This window comes from Echeneis naucrates, chromosome 2 (genome assembly GCF_900963305.1).
Source record: "Echeneis naucrates chromosome 2, fEcheNa1.1, whole genome shotgun sequence".
Lineage (NCBI taxonomy): Eukaryota > Metazoa > Chordata > Actinopteri > Carangiformes > Echeneidae > Echeneis > Echeneis naucrates.
This window is the reverse complement of record NC_042512.1, coordinates 2,207,501-2,228,017: the sequence shown is the minus strand read 5'-3', so window position 1 is coordinate 2,228,017 and position 20,517 is coordinate 2,207,501. Positions and strand designations below refer to the sequence as shown.

Sequence of the window (20,517 nt, the reverse complement as noted above, 5' to 3'; positions counted from 1 at the left end):
TGACAAATGCATTAATTCAGCTGATCTGACGAAATGTATTAATTTTTGTTCAAATTCCATCCAGGACAACCCCAAAGAGAAGCACTTGTACAACAGGAAGTCTTCCGTCTTTTTATTTGAAATGATCAGTATTGTATTCTAAGAAGAAGTTGTTGTCTTTGTCAGTCAGCACTGCTCCAACAAGTATCACTTACTGAATTCAACAGTCAAGTCAGTGCTCAAGTTAAGGTACAATTTTTGACTTTCAAACTACTTTCTTAACCCCCAATTGATAAAATTATAAAACTTGTTGTCCTGGTGATTGAATAAAAGACAGAATTGCATTCCTCGTTTTTTTTTTTTTGTCCAATTTCCATCCAGGACAACCCCAAAGAGAAGCACTTATGCACAAAGACTTCATCAGTGTCTCTGATTGGAGTGATCCGAGTTAGATCTGAAGAAAACATGGCTCCAAGATTTACTGTTGTTTTTGTCAATTAACACTGAAAGTGGAAAAAGAGAGCAATTGAATTGATTAAGTCACATTAAGCTTTAATTTTTACCTCACTTAGGATCTTCTCCTCAAGAGTCTTTGCATTAACTTCCCAGTCGTGTCCAATGGACTCCCTTTCAGGCTTTTACCTGAATTTATCTTCTACCTGAATGAAACCACTCCCACAGCTGCCTGCCTACTTTGTTCGGGCGGTTTCAATGGTCTTGGTAATGGTTTGTAATGAAGAACACATTTAGTCCATCAGGAACAGACAACGATCCTCTTAAATTCATGAGGACTGTTAGCATATGGTGAGAGGACTGTTAACTGCAGTGATTAGGGATCAGGGTTGTGTTGTTGTAGCTGATCTGAAGAAATCTATTTAAAATTGCAAATCATCATAATTTTTACTGAATTTCTGAGCAGGACAACCCCAAAGAAAAGCATTTATGTAGAAAGGAATAATTGTAGCTGTCTGAGTTAGAGCTTGCTGTTGTGTTTGTCAGTCAACAAATAGCTCTAATAAATAGAGCCAGTGCCGTTGATAAAGATCAACTAACAGTCCTGTGGTTCCATGGTGTAATGGTTAGCACTCTGGACTTTGAATCCAGTGATCCGGTGGAACCTCTGTCTTTTCACCTGCTGCAGTAGCTCAGAGCCTCTGTGGTTCAGTAAAGGTCCAAAGAGGATGTAGCTCAGTGGTAGAGGACATGCCATATTGTGAATGAAGCTCACAGGACAGTCATGGTCACATACTCTTCTCTCCTCCAAACCTTTGAGGTTTCTCATCATGTCATTCCTTCTGTGAAGGTGGTAGAGCGGCCGAGCAGTCCAACCTACTGGATTAAGGCTCAAGTCTCTTTGGAGGCAAATAGTTTCAACTGCCAGCTTGTTATATCTGTAGTATCTAACATTATGAACAAGGCACTGCTGTGATTCAAACCCAGGATCTCCTGTTTACGAGACAGGTACTTTGACCAGCTAAGCCACAGCACCACTCTGAAGTACATGTATATACAGAGGATCTGGTGATGGAAGTGTAATGTGTATACTGCAGCTGAGGTTGATGGTAAAGTGGTTTGTTTTAATGTAGGACTCTGCGTCTACCTGAACCTGTTTGACTGCAGATGTGCGTTTTCATTTGGACCCCAGGAAGAGTAGCTGCTGCCTCAGTGACAGCTAACGGGGATCCTGACAAGTGATAAACAATAAACAGACATTTCCAATCATCATCAAAATGTATTCTTTCATCAAATGTTCCTAAACTTCTATTAAAGGCAGCATTATTGCAGCAGTCAGCACCGTCGTACAGTGTTGGGGAAGTTACTTTAAAATGGAATCAGTGACAGATTACTAATCACTGTAAAAGGGATAAAACAGAACTATTTCATTCCTTCAAAACGCTATAAGATAAATATATTCAACCACTTTTTGATTCATTTTATTCCATTCAGAAAGTAAAAATTATATATTTTATGACATCGTTACACACAGTGACATATTTCAAGTGTTTATTTCTATTAATATTGCTCACTGTGACCTCCAGCTGATGAAAACCCAAAAGTAGTTTATTTCAACAACATTTGACTTTACATCATCAACAGCATCAAGGGGAGGTTTTTCACTCAGACAGCTGTTTGCCACTGTTGGTAGAGGGCGTTCCTCCTTCCTGTTTCTCCAGCATTCTGGGGCTGAGGGGCTCACAGTGGGCGGAGTCTGCATCCTGGCTTGCCAATTCTAAGTATACATGTCCCATATGGTCTAGCGGTCAGGATTCCTGGTTTTCGCCCGGGTTCGACTCCCGGTATGGGAATGCTCTTGGATTACATGAACGAACAAACCTGGCATTTGTGTTATGATTTAAATCAATTTTGACTTGACTTAATGGAATAAATTAGCAAACGCTGTTGACAAGGACGTCTGAATTGACTACGCTCTGCTCTGCATTGCCATCATATTGGAGGTGGGTTTGTCTATGCAGTCAGCATTGGTGGTTCAGTGGTAGAATTCTCGCCTCCCATGCCAGAGGCCCGGGTTCAATTCGTGAACTTCTGACTTTAGGTCCATATTGAATGATCATTGAAACCTGTTGAAAGATCCTTATTCACAGCATTGTTGCGCTTTGCTACATCTGAGCTCAAGATACAAATAAAATAATCTAAAATGGCTTTTACTTTGAAATGCTTTTTTGGCGCGACTGCTCTTGTTCTTTCTGTTGCTCAAAGTGTTAAGGAGTTGAAACGCAGCAAAACATATGAAATGATGAAAATAAAGATTAGAATTCATTTAATTTTTGGTGGGATGACTATGCTGAGTGGATAACTGAGAGATCAGAGTGTTAGACAAGATAAGTACTTCCTGTGCTTCATTAGCAGTGCTGCAGATTGAACCCAGGACCTCATACATGCAAAACACACGCTCTCCCACTGAGCTACATCCCCTGCATGGTCTGGTAGCTTTAGCAGCTTTATGAGCTTTAGCTAGGGAGTTTTGTCAATGACCTGTATTTCTCATGAACTAAAGCCATTTTCCCCTGACCGAAAATCAAACCCGGGCTGCAGCAGTGAGAGCTGATCCAGCCACATGCAGTGGTGGTATAGTGGGAAGCATATTTTCATCAAAATTATGTTTTAACCGTTGTTGGCAGGACTCGAACTGTGTAAAACTGTGTACAAATGTTTGGAGGAGAAAATGGAAGAAAGATGTGTTTGACAGCCTTTTGGACACACAACCAGTCAGCGTGATGCATCCAACCTCACAATATTTCATGGTGTGGTTGAAAGAGGAGGGAGAATATTGGAAATGTAGGTCAGAAAAACCTGAGCTTGCACCTCACTCGAGTACTCACTCAAGAATATGCAGCTGTGCTTAATATTGTTACCCTGTTCAGCGTTATAGGGAAGAGGCACATTCAGCAGACAGACAGCAGCTCTTCAGACTCACACATCCCTTCAAACTACTGATGCACCGATATGAAAATTTTCCCCGATACCGTTATCAATATCTGTTAAAACTTTCTTGCCTGACCGGGAATCGAACCCAGGCTCTGGCAGCGAGAGCAGCTAATCCTAGCCACTAGACCATCAGGGAGTGTGTAGTGAACCCGGGACCTCTTGCACCCGAAGCGAGAATAGGTTAGGAAGGATACTAAATGTTGTAGTGTATGATCAATGCTCAGAAAACGTTTGACTACATTTTAAATGCCATAAATATCCTGCTGTCAATGGCTCGTTGGTCTAGGGGTATGATTCTCGCTTCGGGTGCGAGAGGTCCCGGGTTCAAATCCCGGACGAGCCCGTTGTCATGTTGCATAGCACATTTATCATACAATAATGTTTAAGGTGGAATCACAGACATATTAGAACATAACAACAGTGCTAGTGACTGGATTAGTCTAGACTTATTCATTTTTAAATTGCAAAACTTGCTTAAGCTTAAGACATATGCATCTGTGTCGCGTTGGAGATCAATGAAAGACAGGAAATGCCTTTGATCTCCAGTGACGTCACACAGTCTCGTTGTGGAGTTATGAGTTGTTGATGTTGTTCTGTAAAAATCTGCATCAGTGAAACATTCATTCATACGCGAGGACATCACGTATATTGTTGGAATAGAAAATCTTATTTTTTCTGTGTGTGCTCTGAGAAAGAGGCTCCTACTTCCTGTACTTCCTGTGCTTCATTATCAATGCTGAAGATGGCGGGGATTGAACCTGGGGCCTCACACAGACTGGTTGTGAGTTGAACTGTTAATCCTTGGTGTGACTCTGTGGCGCAATGGTAGCGCATCTGACTCCAGATCAGAAGGTTGCGTGTTCGACTCACGTCAGGGTCAGATCATCTGTTTGCACTTTTGGTAAACGCTCACATACTCTGTGGTGCAGCAGGAAGTGTTTTTCTGATGATCCATTTCATTTCTTCACATCACAGACAAATTCAGAATTTCAGGAGGACTATTGGACTATCTTAGCATCTCTGACTGCACATCTGAAGGCACAAGATGACGACTTCAAATCCCTGTAAGATCAAAGCTGCTGCTCTCCAAGTTGACGAGCTGCCTTTGTGGTTGCAGGCTGTCATATAGCTCAGCTGCAAACCGATCCAATGAACACTGTAGATCTCAGGCTGATGGTGCCAAAAGGACCACATCATCTTAAAAACCCTTCGACCTTCCACGTCTCCACGACAATACCATTTGACAACTTTGACGACCTTTGAGTTCACCATCAACAGAAACACAGCAACACAGAAAGGTCAACATGTCTCTGTGGTGCAATCGGTCAGCGTGTTCGGCTGTTATCTGAAAGGATGGTGGTTCAAGCCCACCCAGGGATGTCCTTTGTCTAAACCCCGATGTGGACAGGATCTCCACCTGTCTTGTGGAAGACTGGGATTTCAATTCCTGAAGGGGGAATGTGTCTTGTGCTGTTTGTGTAAATAATGAGGTTCATCAATACAAAACACCACACAAGTCAGAACCAGAGCTCAGGCTGTTGGTACACAAACAAAGAAAGGCATACTTGTGGATTCACAAGATTATATCAGGATCTGACCTTTTCCTGTTCCATCAGTAACCATCAAAGGAGATGCTGATTCTGTGATGTCACAAAGGTTCTAATGACATCACAGAGATCAAAGACTCCTCCCACTTTTTTCTCATGACCTCCACAGTAGAGTGCTGCCTGCTGCAATAATGCTGCCTTTAATAGAAGTTTAGGAACATTTGAGGAAAGAATGCTCCAGAGTGGTGCTGTGGCTTAGCTGGTCAAAGCACCTGTCTTGTAAACAGGAGAAATTTGGTGATTGACTGCTTTTCACAGGAGGCAAAATTTGGTAAGAGTCATGATGGTCAGCTACTTATGTTGGAATATTTTAAGATCCTCTGTACATTTTTGTACATCAGAGTGGTGCTGTGGCTTAGTTGGTCAAAGCGCCTGTCTAGTAAACAGGAAATCCTGCGTTCAAATCCCAGCAGTGCCTATTTTAACGTTGTTGAGAACTCATGTAACTTCTTCTGCAGGAGTTCCATTAAAACTCTCTGACCAATCAGGTAACTGCAGAGTCTTCATGTCTCCCTTTGGAACATCCTGATGTTTTGTGGAAGAAATTAAACCAAACCAGATACTATCCAACAAAAACAGCTGAGGACAGTGCTGTGGACTTGAGCCGGTAACAGGCTGAATGATTTCACAGCAAATGCTGTCAGCTGGTTAAAAATAAGCCAAAAAAAATGCTTTCACACAGGCCGGTTAGCTCAGCTGGTTAGAGTGTGGTGCTAATAACGCCAAGGTCATGGGTTCAATCCCCATACTGGCCACAAGCAGCATCTCAGGATTTGATGTTGTTCTCTCCATAGACTTCAATGCAGTCTGAAGTCTTTTTCCAACCAGTGGACCTGCCCCCTGGTGGTCATTAGAAGTGCAGCTTAACTTATCAGATACAACAATAATACAAAGTTACAATGATCAGAGCAAAGACTGCAGATTGATCATTTCCTTTGTAACAGTTTAGTGATTAGTTTCCAGCTGGCATTGTGCACCATGCAGGGGATGTAGCTCAGTGGTAGAGTGGATGCTTTGCATGTATGAGGCCCTGCGTTCAATCCCCGTCATCTTCAGCGTTGATCATGAAGCACAGGAAGTACTTATCTTGCGCAACACCCTGATCTCTCAACTATCCACTCAGCTTGGAGCAATTTATCCTGTGTAGTCATCCTACCAAATTAGTGAAGTGAACACAAGTGTACATGTGATGACAAAACAGCAGCCATTGAAGTCCACTTAAAGGCAAACTCCTAATGTTTCGGCCTCTTTTTTTGAATGAAGTTACGTCAAGTACATATAGAGCAGGTCTAGACCAAACTCTTATTAAAATAATTTTGACTTTTATTTTCAGAGCAGAAAGAAGGATATCCAATCATCTCATCTGCCACACCATACAGGGAATGTAGCTCAGTGGTAGAATGTGTGCTTTCCATGTATGAGTCCTTTGGTGCAATCCCCAGCATTGCTAAACAAGCACAGGAAGTACTTATTTGTACTAATATGACATGGGTGTCATTCCCATTCTGAAGTGTCCAAGGTGCCTGATTAAGGCTCCACTCCCTTCGGAGGCGTGGGTTTGAATCCCACCACTGCCAGTTGCCTCCATTCCTTTGGATCCTGCATTCAACATCAGTTGAGTGTGACGACTGAGTTCTCAGTTGAACACATGATGGATTCTAGGTCTCCCACATGAATACCTTTTATACCATGCATGCTGATATGAGAGATAAAAAGCTTGTAGGAAATGCCAAAGGTGCCACAGTTTCTACTAACAGTTGATTGAGGAATCAGAGGAATTGAAAACTGAATCACATCAGTGGAGGTGCGGTGATTTTCTGTTTGCAGAAACAGGCCCTGTGAGCAGCTCAGCCACAATCCTGAAATCCTGTAGATCTCAGGCCGATGGTGTCAAAGTCCTCCAGCTACAGGCCTGTAACCCGTCCTCACCACAGCTGTACATCTGTTACACCCTGTAGTTGTCTCGGGGAAAGGGAAGCTTATTGTCATATAGTGATGGGATGGCTCCATACTCCAGAACATCCCTGTGAACCCGGTCATACACCTTCTCCAGATCAAATCTTGGGGTTCCACATGTCCACTATAATTCCAGTGGATAAGACAAACCACTTCCATGGGTGGACTCAAACCACCATCCTTTCAGTGAACAGCTGAACACGCTGACCGATTGCCCCACAGAGACATGATGTTGCAGCCTGCTGTTCCAACTACACACAGCAACAAGTGAACTAAACACAGCAGGTCTCTGGTGGGCTTCACAGCCTTTCAGTAAACAGCTGATCACATCGATAATTGTGTCACAGAGTGGAGCCGCCCCCTGGTGGTCATTAGATAGACTGCAGGTGGAAGTCTCAGTACTTTTTAACCTGCTCATCCACTTTTATAGAAAGTTTATGGTCCTTAACTTACCAGATACAACAATAACACAAAGTTACAATGATCAGTCCAGGGACACTTCTGTGCATCTTTGTGCGCGTGCACTCAACCATTTGAAGCAAATATGAACAAGAATGTGACGTATTCATCTGTGTAGCGTTGGAGATCAATGAAAGACAGGAAATGCCTTTGATGCCTTTCAATTACAAATGTAACGATGTCATCTTCACATATAACAAAGTTTGGATAATGAACAGCTAGCTGTTGCTAAAACACCATTAGCAGAGGATGGTTTCGATCCATCGACCTCTGGGTTATGGGCCCAGCACGCTTCCGCTGCGCCACTCTGCTCAGAGCTAGCTGAGCTGCAGCGTATAAACTCGAATCCCATCTCTGTGGAATCTGCGTAGGAATGACATTCCTTCCTTTCTTCAATCACCAGGACAGCAGGTATTATCAGTGATATGGGGGGTGGGGAATAAGGAAGTAGTTTGAAAGTCACAAATGTTACCTTAACTTGAGCACTAACTTGACTGTTGAATTCAGTAAGTGCTACTTGTTGGGGCAGTGCTGACTGACAAAGACAACAACATCTTCTTAGAATACAATACTGATCATTTCAATTATGAAACACAGACGACTTCCTTTTGTACAATCCACCTTGAGAGAAAGTGGATGTGGTGGTTAAAAATTACACAAAACTCCAGAGGACACTGTGACCTCAATGCAGTGAGCAGAGTGGTGCAGAGGAAGCGTGCTGGGCCCATAACCCAGAGGTCAATGGATCGAAACCATCCTCTGCTGTTTATACACACTGGATGTCCCATCATGAGACATGACTTTTTCAGCAGCACTGATTAACAGGAAAACACGGAGAATGTTGTCCGTCAAATCTGTAATATTGATCTTTGTAACCTACAGCTGATGAAAACCCAAAAATAGTTTGTTTCTACAACATCTGACTTTAGCAACAAGGAACTGCTGGGATTTCAACACAGGCTGCTTCAACCAGCCAACATACACAACCTTTATCTGCATTGAAATCATTCAGCCTGTTACCGGCTCAAATCCACAGCACTCTACTCAGCTGTTTTTGCTGGATAGTTTCTGGTTTGGTTTCACCTCTTCCACAAAACTTTGGAGAAGGTGTGTGTCCGGGTTCCCAGGGATGTTCTGTGGGAATATAGAACCATCCCATCACTATACACCAAGATACAAAGAAGCTGGACTTGAGAGTTTGTGAGGTTGGATGCTGCATGCTGATTGTTTGTGTGTCCAGGACGTTTCAAGGACATCTTTCTGCCATTCTCTGCTCCAAACATTTCGATGCAACTTTCAGGGGTCAGAAACATGTGGCATTATTGCAGGCAAGGTAGGCATGACATGTGGTAGTGTGGCCGAGCGGTCCAAGGCGCTGGATTTAGGCTCCAGTCTCTTCAGAGGCGTGGGTTCGAATCCCACCACTGCCAAGCTTTGCACTCTACAGTATAATCTTGAAGTGTTTAAATCTAAAGCTCTTATGAATATAGTGTTCCACCAGTGGCTACCATCACTTTGAGTTACTGAAGTGGGGACCAACATCTGAGCTAAAGATACAAATAAAATAATCTGACATCATAGACCGTCTGCCATGGCAAAAAAAATATCACTGCAAATCACTTCCTCGCAACAAGAAGGTGCCCTGTCCTTTGAGTTGAAAACCATCCAGGCTGGAAAATGTTGAGTCACAGCTGCGCATGGTTGTTGTGGCCGAGTGGTTAAGGCGATGGACTAGAAATCCATTGGGGTTTCCCCACGCAGGTTCGAATCAGATGGTTCCTCTTTTCATCTGCTGCAGCAGCTCAGAGCCTCTGTGGTTCGGTAAAGGTCCAAAGAAGATGTAGATCAGTGGTAAAACAAACAGAGAATGAAGTTCTCTAATGTTTTGGCCTCTTTTTTTAACTCACGTCAAAACTTCACAATGAAGTTACGGTCTAGTACATAATTTGATTAAAATAACAAGTGTCCTGAAAACCACAGTCTTCAGATTTAGCTCCAGGTGGTTCTGACCAAACCAGACGACCGGTCTGTCCACCTGCTGTCTGTAGGCAGACTCATCACTGTGCTGGATGAGGCCGATGAAAAAAATGGTCTCCTTCAAGCCGGATTTGAACCACCGACCTAAGGATTTCAATGATGAACCACTACAGTCCTCCGCTCTACCAACTGAGCTATCGAAGGGAGACATTAGTGCTGTTGTCTTCTTGTCTTCTTTGACTAATATTTACAGATTTGACATTACTTCACAAATCCAGCCACGTCTGAGTTAGCACAAGTAGTTTCATTATAATGCCCAGTTGGGTTCTTTCTTCTGTTGGCAGAACTCAAAGTTATCTGGCATGGCCATGATTGTCTTTGGAGCTTCATTAACAGTGTGCACACATCACAGAATTTATTTTTTTTTTTTGCTACACTCTGGTGCAAAGTTTATTAAGTTCATTCCAGGAGTAATCCACAGACTGCCAGATGCTCCAGCTGAGGCTTGAACTCACAACCTCAGCATCTCTCTGCAGGTTCCTGTCCACCATCCTTTCAGTTAGCAGCCAAACACACTGGCTCATTGCCCCACAGAGACTTAATGACCAGCAGCTGTAGTTACACTATTTAAACCTCAGATAGTTGACACACATCACCATTTGATTTTATTTCAGACAGGGGGGTTATTTTGATGGACACACCATGAGGCCAATCACATGAGAGGACAAACTGATGTTTTCACAATAATATTCAGCTGGTAAATTGACATAGATATGAAGTTTTACAGGTGACCAAGAAGAGACGTTTTCTTTGCTCTACAACGTAACTTTGTGAAAATAACATGTCTGTGGTTGTTTTCTGATCCCTCCTTCGTTTCTTCATGTCTTCTGTTTGTGTCTCTCTCTCGGAGTGATGTTGTTACTGAAGCCGACTCTGACCCCTCACTGAGCGGGTCGGTGCGGAGAAACACTCCGTTACCTCCGACAGCTGAGCGGTATCGCTTCTCGGCCTTTTGGCTAAGATCAAGTGTAGTATCTGTTCTTATCAGTTTAATATCTGATACGTCCCCTACCCGGGGACCATATATTAAATAGATTTTTGGAACAGGGAGATGGAATAGGGGCTTGCTCCGTCCACTCCACGCATCGACCTGGTATTGCAGTATCTCCAGGAACGGTGCACTCCCTCTGTGTGTTCAATACAAGTCCTGTTCAGCTCAACATCACCTTAAACACATGATGTTGTCTTCATGTGTGTAACGCTGAGTGTACAGAGTGTTCATGTTCAGTTTATGGTTTTACAATCAGTGATGCATTCATGTAGAAACATCAGTTTAATGTTGCTGATTTCATCAGGTTATATTCTGCTGACCAGACTGAATCAATAAAGTTTTGTTTCAACACGTCATCTTTCAAATGTTGGTTGTATTTTGCATTTGTCAGCTGAATCCAGAGTGACTGAAATGATGAAGTAAATCCAGGAAAGGAAAAACATTTGGCTCTGAATCTCAATGTAGATTTGAACAAAGAGCTCCAGCTGAAGAAAACAATGCTGTCTGTTTCCAGATGATGAAGAACTCAGTTCTCAGTTGATGCTCAGTTATCTCCATCTAGTGGACAGATGGTAGAAGTTGATTCCTGAAAAGAGGAAGTGACTTTTCCTCAGATCAAACTGTTGAAGGAGAACGAGCAGCTTCTTCCTCACTGACTCACTCAACTTCTGTCTCCTGGGTTTGGATTTGAGCCTCTTTCTCAGGAGCACACACAGAAAAAATAAGATTTTCTATTCCAACAATATACGTGATGTCCTCGTGTATGAATGAATGTTTCACTGATGCACAACTCCACAACGAGACTGTGTGACGTCACTGGAGATCAAAGGCATTTCCTGCCTTTCATTGATCTCCCACGCTACACGGATGGATACGTCACTCTCTCACGGTCGCTTCAAATGAATGAGTGCAGTTTCTATAGTGTAGTGGTTGTCATGTTTACATCACACACTAAAAGTCTCTTCACAGCTCCTCGTTAGTATAGTGGACAGTATCTCCGCCTGTCACGCGGAAGACCGGGGTTCGATTCCCCGACGGGGAGAGCACGTGTGTTTTTCTATAATATGTTATTAACCAGAGTGATAGAAGTAAACAAAATGGCCACACTACAACTCCGTTGTAGCTCTCTTCCGGTCAGCTCAGCGGGCTGACATGAACCACGTGACCACCCCGCGGCGAGATCAGGAAGTGTCGGGACTCTTCTCTCTCTGTCTGTCTGTATCATGTCAGAAACTCTGAAACACTCTGAACTTCTTTAAAACACGGTGGATTTACTGATATCAAAGTGTCCAGCGGTCCATGATGGATTATTATAGAAAGATATCAACTTCAATTCAAATACATTGTTGAATATAAACACAGAAATTAATATAATCATCTGCAGCTTTTTTCTAATGTTAGAATGAATGAAGTCAGATCACAGACTCTGGTCCTCTGCTCCAGGTGGAGAGTCCTTCAGTTTGTGGAGGATTTCAGTGTGTATACAGATACAAATGCAAATAAAGATAAGTATATGCACCACAAAGGGCCTCTGATGTAATACAGAAATTGTCAATTAAAACGATCCAACTCTTTTTCCCACCTTGGCGTGATTAGCACCACGCTCTAACCAACTGAGCTAACCGGCCTATATGAACTTCTTTTTGGGCTTTTTATAAAACTTCACAGAACAACCAGCTGTATGTCAAGTTTGATAAAGATTAATTGACCATTAATTGTTATTTTTATTTGTATTTTTATCCAAAATAAGCTTTTCCTCTGGAGCCACAGCAGGGGGCTGAAAGGGCCCATGTGGCCACAGGTTGCCGACCCCTGCCCTAATCTAAGTGATTTCCATGTATTCTTCATTGTGAGACAATGTCAGGGAGGGAATTAAAGTTATATAATGATACATTATATCGTCTATATCAATTTCCATGATCTGAAATTTTTTGTCAGGCTTCCTCTCTCGCCTTGTTTGCAGAAACACTGTTGCAGTGTTGCAGTTCTCCCCCGAAAAGTGGAACTAAAAGTGTGTCGCTATATTGACCTTGATAATGAAAACTGAGCACCAGTCAGTGCTCTGATCTTCTTAGATGAGTCCTAACAACATCACTCAGCTCTCCCATATTTTAATGCCGTGCCAATTACAGACATTCTCCAACGTGCTCTGTAGCTCTCTAAGTGGGAAACTTGGTCCACGAAAAAAAACAACCGTTGTTGACAGGATTTGAACGTGCGCGGGAGAACCCCAATGGATTTCGAGTCCATCGCCTTAACCACTCGGCCACAACAACTACATGAGCCGCAAGAAAAGTAGAAATACACAAAATAAAACAAAAAAAAAACTAAAAAAGCTGAGCAGAGTGCTGTGGACTTTTGAAGGTGCTGTGTTCAGGTGACAGTCTCCTCTGGAATTGAGGGTTCAAATACCACTCCTGACAGTCTGTGCTGTTACCCAGCTTCTTTGTCTGAGGGCCTTCTGGGAAAGATCTTTGTTGTGCTTTAAGTCACATCATATCCTCATACGCCTGTGCATACAACCTGTCAAGGAATCTCTCGAGGCATCTGCACGGAATCCTCCTGTGGTTGTACGAGCAGTTTGGTGATCTTCTGTAGGATGGTGACCTGTTTCTTCTGTATCGCTGTCTCCTCTTCTTCCTATAGTCTGGAAAAAAACTGCTAAAGCTACCACACCATGCAGGGGATGTAGCTCAGTGGGAGAGCGCATGCTTTGCATGTATGAGGCCCCGGGTTCAATCCCTGGCATCTCCAGCATGGAACACAGGAAGTACTTATCTTGTCTAAAACTTATATTTTTACGATGAGAGCAGAGGAGTATCTGATGAAGGAAGCTCAACAGAGCCGGGCTTTGTTTGGCTGAGCTGGCTCGACAAAGTCGAAAGCTCCAACCAGAGATAACGAGTATCACGATGGTGGTTATCAACGTGTTTTGTCCACCCAGGCTTTCCTCAGCAGGCTCTGTGCATGTCCACATAAAAAGGGCTGTTTACATGGACCTTTAGATTTTCAGTCCAACGTTCTCCCAACTGAGCCATTTCTGGTGGAAGAGTTTGTTTCACAGAACGTGTCAGGAAAAACACATCACAGGCTCCAGTGGCGCAATCGGTTAGCGCGCGGTACTTATATGACAGTAACCTGCAGAGTGATGCCGAGGTTGTGAGTTCAAGCCTCACCTGGAGCAGCTGATTGAGCTTTTGGAAGAAAGTTGGTATCTTGTTGAAAAAAAAACATTCTCTCATGCCACCATGACATAAAAGACTCCTCCCACTTTTTCGCATGACCTCCACCACAGAGTACACACTGTTAATGAAGCTCAAAACACAAACATAGTCATGCCAGATACCTTTGAGTTCTGCCGACAGAAGCAACAACTGCAAGCAAAACTGGAACAAATTTTCACTGCTATGCAGATGAGCCCCACAACCTCTCACATGCTAAGCGAGCGCTCTACCATTTGAGCTAATTCCCCTGGGCTGGCATGCAAGCTAAGCTTTGGAAAAAAAAAGTGAATAGATCGAAGGAGGCAGACTGGGTACTCGGCACGAAAACAACATTTGAAATTTGCTTTACTTCCACTGCTAAGGAAAACTGCTGGGAGTTAAAACAAGCAAGGTTAATACTGTACTGAAGATCTTCCCTCTTCAGCTAGTGCAGCTTCAGTATGGCATTGTTACTATTGTAATGATGTCATCTTCAAATACGACAAACTTTGTCAATTGAGATTGAGGTTGTGATTTAATCATTTTACTCCTGGAGATACTTTCACAATATATGTGATCACACTGTGCACATGCAAATAAAGATCAGTATATGCATCGCGGTACCACTTTGGGTTCATTTACAGAACATGTGCTGACGGCTGGGGATTTAGCTCAAATGGTAGAGCGTTGGAGATTACAGCAACAAGTGAACTAAACACAGCAGGTCTCTGGGTGGACTTTGGAGCCTTTTGGTAAACAGAAGCAGGACTGTTGTTGTGTATGGAGCTTTGACTGTTACCTGAACAGATCATAAACTTAAGCAGCTGCTCTCCTGCTCACATGTTGTTCACACCATCACAATATATCGATGGTGGGTTGTTGATTTTTATCATTATGCTGCGTTTCAACTCCTTGATGCTCTGAGCTGCAGAAAAGCAGTCACACCATACAAGCATTTCAAAATAAAAGCCAATTTAGATTATTTTATTTGTATCTTTAGTTCAGATGTAGCAAAGCGCAGCAATGCTGTCAATAAGGATCTTTCCCATTTGGGTTACTTGAAGTGATGGTGGCCACTGATGCAACACTCCGTAGCAGCACCACTCTGATGTACAGGGATGTATTTTGGATCTGAAAATTCCCCCAACATATGTGGCTGACCATCATGACTCTTACCAAAGTTTCTTTAGCATATAATAAACTGTCACATTAACTGTCACATGAATGTGCTGTGTGTAAATAATGAAAAAAAAAACAAAAAAAAAAAAACGCCACAAATGTTTCATCACCATTCGTCACCATCAAAGGAGATGCTGATTCTGTGATGTCACAAAGGTTCTAATGACATCAAAGGGACGAAAGACTGCTCCTCCTCATGGCTCGTTGGTCTAGGGGTATGCTTCTCGCTTAGGGTGCGAGAGGTCCTGGGTTCAAATCCCGGACGAGCCCTTTCAGTCAATAAGGGTTAGGGGTTAGTTACACTATGGAGCTGTGTGAGGTTTGCTGTCTGGTTGTTTCTTTCTTTGTTTGTGTACCAACAGCCTGAGCTCTGGTTCTGACTTTGTTTTGATGAACCTCATTATTTACACACAGCACATTCAGGACATTAATGTGACAGTTTATTTTATGCTAAAGAAAATCCTTTGTCCTATTTGTCACAGTGGACTTGGCTCATCATATTTTTCTGACTAACTGGTATTGGAGTTGTATTGGAGTTCGATGAATGTCATGCCATGTTGCAATCATAAATGCCTCACTGTTATGATTCTTAACAATTTTTGTCACCTGTGAAAAGTGGTCACCAAATTTCCTTCTGCTAAACACAAAATTAAAATGCATTTAAAATGTTCTGAGGGAGAGAACTTTTCAGTCATCAAAAATCTCACACACTACAACATTTAGCGTCCACACACTCCCTGATGGTCTAGTGGCTAGGAACTTTTCCCTGACCGGGAAAGGAAAAGCAGCTTCTGTCAGAGGTGGGATTTGAACCCACGCATCAAGGGGGAGAACGCAGAAAGATAAACATGAGCACACACTGAATGTTCCTTTACATTATGAGACATGACTTCAGCTGGAAAATGTCAGGAGTTTTTCAAGCAGCACTGATTTACAGGAAACGACGAACATTGGATCGTGAACAGCTAGCTGTTGCTAAAAGGCTGTTAGCAGAGGATGGTTTTGATCCATCGACCTCTGGGTTATGGGCCCAGCACGCTTCCGCTGCGCCACTCTGCTGTAAACCACCTCAGATGGGACTCGAACCCACAATCCCTGGCTTAGGAGGCCAGTGCCTTATCCATTAGGCCACTGGGGCACATATTGATGTTTTTGGTGAAACCAATGTAGAGGAAAAGGACAACACAACTGTGCGAACATCAACATGTCGTGTGAGAATGACATTCAGTTTACAGCTGTGCTGTCCTTTTCCTCTACATTGGTTATTGGTTATAATAAACAATGTGCTACAGTGCTACAGGTCATTTAATGGTTATCACATTTGCACGTGTAAGGAAGGGTTAGTTCTACGACCATCCCCCAGATCTGGAAGCACAGTATGAAAGAGCACAGTATCAATAAAGACCAAAGAAACTAATCAGCTCCCTGTTTGTGTCTTTAGAAAATCAATGACACGTGTAGGCTGCAACATGTGGGTGCTCTGCGATTTGATGGACTGTCATGACTCTTCATGTTTGTCTCCAGCACCAACCACTAAAATAATGTTCCTCTTGTCCAGATTCTGCAGGTAAAAGCTGATTCAAAGAAAAGAGGGATTGGCATTCCTCATCTTTTTTGTCCAAATTCCAACCAGGACCAGAACAGAGAAACACAAAGAATTCATCAGTGTCTCTGATTGGAGTGAATGAGTATATTCTGCGATTTAAGTCATCTAACATCTAAGAAGACATCAGTTCCATGACTTGTTGTGTTTGGTAGTTAACACAGCACCAAGAAGTAGCACTATTAAATTCAAAACTCGTGATTATAGGTTGAAGGAACAACTTCATCACCAACACTACCCCAACTAATAGCACTTACTGCTCTCAGAACAAAAGTGTGTGCTTCATTTGGAGAAATGTGGAAGACAACTAGCTAAACATTCATTTAGCTAATGTATGATTTCTATTCATGGTGACAGTCATGGCTCCCACCAAAGCTGCTGTTGTCTTTGTCAGTCAGCACTGCTCCTACAAGTAGCACTTACTGAATTCAACAACCAAGTCAGTGCTCAGGTTAAGGTAACATTTGTGACATTCAAACAAATTCAAACGTTCACAACCCCCACTCCCCAAACATTGATAAAACTTACTGATCTGAACTCACCAACACGACCCCAACTAATAGCACTTACTGCTCTCACAGCAAGTCTGTGCTTCAGTTGGGGAAATGTTGATGACAAGTTCATGAATTTAGCTGATCTCACAAAATTGCTAAAACTAGATGTCGAACTAAAACTACTAAAACTGATTGTAACTTTTGTCCAAATTCCATCCAGGACAACCCCAAAGAGAAGCACTTATGCACAAACACTTCATCAGTGTCTCTGATTGGAGTGATCTGAGTTAGATCTGAAGAAAACATGGCTCCAAGACTTACTGTTGTTTTTGCCATTTAACAATGAAAGTGGAAAAAGAGAGCAAAGAGAATAGAAACATTCATGCAGAAAATAGTCAATGTCTCTCATTGAATTGGCTAAGTCACATTAAGCTTTCATTCTGACCTAACTCTGGTGATTACTGATTAGGGTAGTGTTGTTTCAATTGATCAGGAGAAATCTGTTCAAAATGGGAATCTTGATCATTTTGTTGAAACTCTAACCAGGACAACCCCAAAGAGAAGCACTTATGCACAAATAATTCATCAGTGTTTCTGATTGAGGTGGTCTGAGTTAGATTCTAAGAGTCTAATGGGAAATGGGTAAAGGAAGGAAAACTTCTGAAATCACCAACATTACCCCAACAAATAGCACTTACTGCTCTCAGAACACAAGTCTGTGCTTCAGTTGGGGAAATACAAAGGGGAAAGTTGTGAATTTAACTGATCACAATGAATCAATTTAGCAATGTTTTGTCAAATTCCAACCAGGACAACCCCAAAGAGAAGCACTTATGGACAAGAATTCATCAGTGTCTCTGATTGGAGTGATCCGAGTTAGATCTGAAGAAAACATGGCTCCAAGACTTACTGTCATTTTTGTGAATTAACCCTGAAAGGGGAAAAGAGAGCAAAGAGAATAGAAGTCACATTAACCTCTCATTTTTACCTCACATGATCTCCTCCAAAGAGTCTTTGCAGCCACTTCCTTGTTGTGTCAGTTCCAATGGACTCCCTTTCAGGCTTTTACCTGAATTTATCTTATACCTGAATGAAACCACTCCCACAGCTCCCTGCCTACTTTGTTCGGGCGGTTTCAATGGTCTTGGTCATGGTTTGTAATGAAGAACACATTTAGTCCATCAGGAACAGACAACGATCCTCTTAAATTCATGAGGACCGTTAGCATATGGTGAGAGGACTGTTAACTGCAGTGATTAGTGTTGCTGCAGCTGATCTGAACAAGTCTTTTCAAAATGGCCATCTTTGTTGTTGTTTATATTTCAACCAAAACTTCTTTTCTACCAAATGGTTGCATAAACTCTCTGTCCTGATTAATGCTTGGATGGAATGAACAACTTTTCAAATCACCAACTCTGCCCCAACTAATAGCACTTACTGCTCTGAAAACACAAGTCTTTGCTTCATTTGGGGAAATGTTGATGAGAAATGTATGCTTTTAACTGATCTCAAGAAACATTTCAACCAGAGCAAGCTCAAAGAATTAGTTAGAATTAGAATGCTTTTATTTTCATCATACACGATGTATAACAAACTTTAAAGACAACTCTGTGGTGCAAAATGCATTTATAAAATAAGAAAGACATAGTAAAAAGAGTTTGAATAAATTTACCAATAAGAATATATGTACAGTTGAGAATTAGCATGACTGCAGAGAACGGTGGAAATAAATATAATGTCCACTAAGAGAAGCACTGACCCACATGTCACCTCCAGTTAAAGTAACATTTGGGACTTCAAATTCTTTAGAGGTCACAAACTTTTCCCCTAAGAAGTAGCTATTACTGAATCCAACAGTCAAGGTAAGAAGAAAGAAAGGACACATTGACAGAACCACTGTGCTTCATACCAGGACACAGCAGCGTGACTCCTGAATCATCATGAATCATGACTTTCAACTACTTTCTTCACCCCCACCCACAAAAACACTGATAAAACTTGCTGTCCAACCACATCTCACATCACAAGTCTGTGTTTCAGTTCAGGAAATGTTGATGGCAAATTTGTGAATTTAGCTGATCTCAAGAAACAAATAAAATATTTTGTCAAAATTCCAAACAGGACCCCAAAGAGAAACACTCATGCAGAAAGGAATCAACAGTGTCTCTGACTGATGTGATCTGAGTTAGAAGACATTGATTCTGTACTTCTTTATTGTCTTTGTCAGTTAACGCTGCCCCAAACAAGCAGCATTTACTGAATTCAAAACACAAGTCAATACTCAGGTTGGATAATAAATTGTGACTTTCAGAAAACCTTCTCAAAACTTTTTTCAAGCAGTGTGTTGAATAAATGTGTTGTCCTCCTTCAGCAGGAAGTTTCTGTGGTCTTGGTAACGGTTTGAAGAACAGAATGATCAGACAACGATCCTCTTAAATTCATGAGGACCGTTAGCATATGATGAGAGGACTGTTAACTGCAGTGATTAGGGATCAGGGTTGTGTTGTTGTAGCTGATCTGAAGAAATCTATTTAAAATGGCAAATCACCATAATTTTTCAGAATCTCTGAGCAGGACAATCCCAAAGAGAAGGAAAGGAATAACTGTAGCTGTCTGAGTTAGAGCCTCAGATATGGCTATGGAAGTGCAACAGTCAGAGCTCCATACACAATAACATACTTGCTTCTGTTTACCAAAAGCCTCCAAAGTCCACCCTGTATGCTGTATCTCCAACAAAGAGCTAAAGTCTTGTGGAGAATGTGGGTATCGATCCCACTACCTCTCACATGCTAAGCGAGCACTCTACCATTTGAGCTAATTCCCGTGTTTGCATGCTAGAACACATTTAATTTCTGGTGATGACGTCACCCAGCCCCCCATGTTGTCCAAACGGACCCAAAGTGGTACCATTCATTTGTTCTTGCAGTGAAACACTATAATTCCTGTTTGTCTACAGTAAAGAAAAACAGTAAAGAAATATTTTCCTAACACATGTAAGGAAAGGGTTAAGTTTTCAACTATCATGTATATGCATATATGCATGATAATCAACGCTAGTTCTTGTCAAGCACCGTCATAAATGTGTAAATAATGTGTCAAATGACAGAATTTCTTTCACCTCTACTGCTGCAAGGCGTGTTTTGGGACAAAGGTATTTTGGTCCACCTTTGACTGTCCACGCTTTAAAAAACAATTCCATTCACATCTGCATGAAAGCACACCTGCCTGGTTCCATGGTGTAATGGTTAGCACTCTGGACTCTGAATCCAGCGATCCGAGTTCAAATCTCGGTGGAACCTGAATCTTGAGCCTCCATATGATCTTATAAGGCAGTCTTTGCGTGTTGTGTACTCACTTGTGGGATAATTTTTCAGCATCTGTCTTCAGAATGGCCTAATGGCCGAGCGGGTTCAGTTTCAGGTGACACATGTTCTCACCCTGTCCAGCTCCTCGTTAGTATAGTGGACAGTATCTCCGCCTGTCACGCAGAAGACCGGGGTTTGATTCCTGACAGGGAGAACACAGTGCGTTCTTTTTAAAATAGCTCATTAACCAGCGTGAT

At 42.2% G+C, this 20,517-nt stretch overlaps 15 non-coding genes across 15 annotated transcripts; 11 read left to right on the top strand and 4 right to left on the bottom strand.

Moving 5' to 3' along the window:
* Positions 1-1,394: 1,394 nt before the first annotated feature.
* On the bottom strand, positions 1,395-1,468 carry trnat-cgu (transfer RNA threonine (anticodon CGU)). Its single transcript has one exon. It is a non-coding gene; the product is annotated as a tRNA-Thr (tRNA).
* Positions 1,469-3,697: 2,229 nt separating this feature from the next.
* On the top strand, positions 3,698-3,769 carry trnap-cgg (transfer RNA proline (anticodon CGG)). The gene has a single exon. It is a non-coding gene; the product is annotated as a tRNA-Pro (tRNA).
* A 465-nt stretch (positions 3,770-4,234) lies between these two features.
* On the top strand, positions 4,235-4,306 carry trnaw-cca (transfer RNA tryptophan (anticodon CCA)). Its single transcript has one exon. It is a non-coding gene; the product is annotated as a tRNA-Trp (tRNA).
* Positions 4,307-5,377: 1,071 nt separating this feature from the next.
* On the top strand, positions 5,378-5,451 carry trnat-agu (transfer RNA threonine (anticodon AGU)). Its single transcript has one exon. It is a non-coding gene; the product is annotated as a tRNA-Thr (tRNA).
* Positions 5,452-5,714: 263 nt separating this feature from the next.
* Positions 5,715-5,788, top strand: trnai-aau (transfer RNA isoleucine (anticodon AAU)). Its single transcript has one exon. It is a non-coding gene; the product is annotated as a tRNA-Ile (tRNA).
* Positions 5,789-8,796: 3,008 nt separating this feature from the next.
* On the top strand, positions 8,797-8,878 carry trnal-uag (transfer RNA leucine (anticodon UAG)). The gene has a single exon. It is a non-coding gene; the product is annotated as a tRNA-Leu (tRNA).
* A 663-nt stretch (positions 8,879-9,541) lies between these two features.
* Positions 9,542-9,629, bottom strand: trnay-gua (transfer RNA tyrosine (anticodon GUA)). The gene is given in 2 exon segments: positions 9,542-9,577; positions 9,593-9,629. It is a non-coding gene; the product is annotated as a tRNA-Tyr (tRNA).
* A 792-nt stretch (positions 9,630-10,421) lies between these two features.
* LOC115058391 (U2 spliceosomal RNA) lies at positions 10,422-10,612 on the top strand. The gene has a single exon (XR_003842068.1). It is a non-coding gene; the product is annotated as a U2 spliceosomal RNA (small nuclear RNA).
* Positions 10,613-11,446: 834 nt separating this feature from the next.
* On the top strand, positions 11,447-11,518 carry trnad-guc (transfer RNA aspartic acid (anticodon GUC)). The gene has a single exon. It is a non-coding gene; the product is annotated as a tRNA-Asp (tRNA).
* A 1,152-nt stretch (positions 11,519-12,670) lies between these two features.
* On the bottom strand, positions 12,671-12,752 carry trnas-cga (transfer RNA serine (anticodon CGA)). Its single transcript has one exon. It is a non-coding gene; the product is annotated as a tRNA-Ser (tRNA).
* Positions 12,753-13,158: 406 nt separating this feature from the next.
* Positions 13,159-13,230, top strand: trnaa-ugc (transfer RNA alanine (anticodon UGC)). Its single transcript has one exon. It is a non-coding gene; the product is annotated as a tRNA-Ala (tRNA).
* A 336-nt stretch (positions 13,231-13,566) lies between these two features.
* trnai-uau (transfer RNA isoleucine (anticodon UAU)) lies at positions 13,567-13,660 on the top strand. The gene is made up of 2 exons: positions 13,567-13,604; positions 13,625-13,660. It is a non-coding gene; the product is annotated as a tRNA-Ile (tRNA).
* A 1,396-nt stretch (positions 13,661-15,056) lies between these two features.
* On the top strand, positions 15,057-15,128 carry trnap-agg (transfer RNA proline (anticodon AGG)). The gene has a single exon. It is a non-coding gene; the product is annotated as a tRNA-Pro (tRNA).
* Positions 15,129-15,923: 795 nt separating this feature from the next.
* Positions 15,924-15,996, bottom strand: trnar-ccu (transfer RNA arginine (anticodon CCU)). Its single transcript has one exon. It is a non-coding gene; the product is annotated as a tRNA-Arg (tRNA).
* Positions 15,997-20,182: 4,186 nt separating this feature from the next.
* On the top strand, positions 20,183-20,254 carry trnaq-cug (transfer RNA glutamine (anticodon CUG)). The gene has a single exon. It is a non-coding gene; the product is annotated as a tRNA-Gln (tRNA).
* Positions 20,255-20,517: the final 263 nt, after the last annotated feature.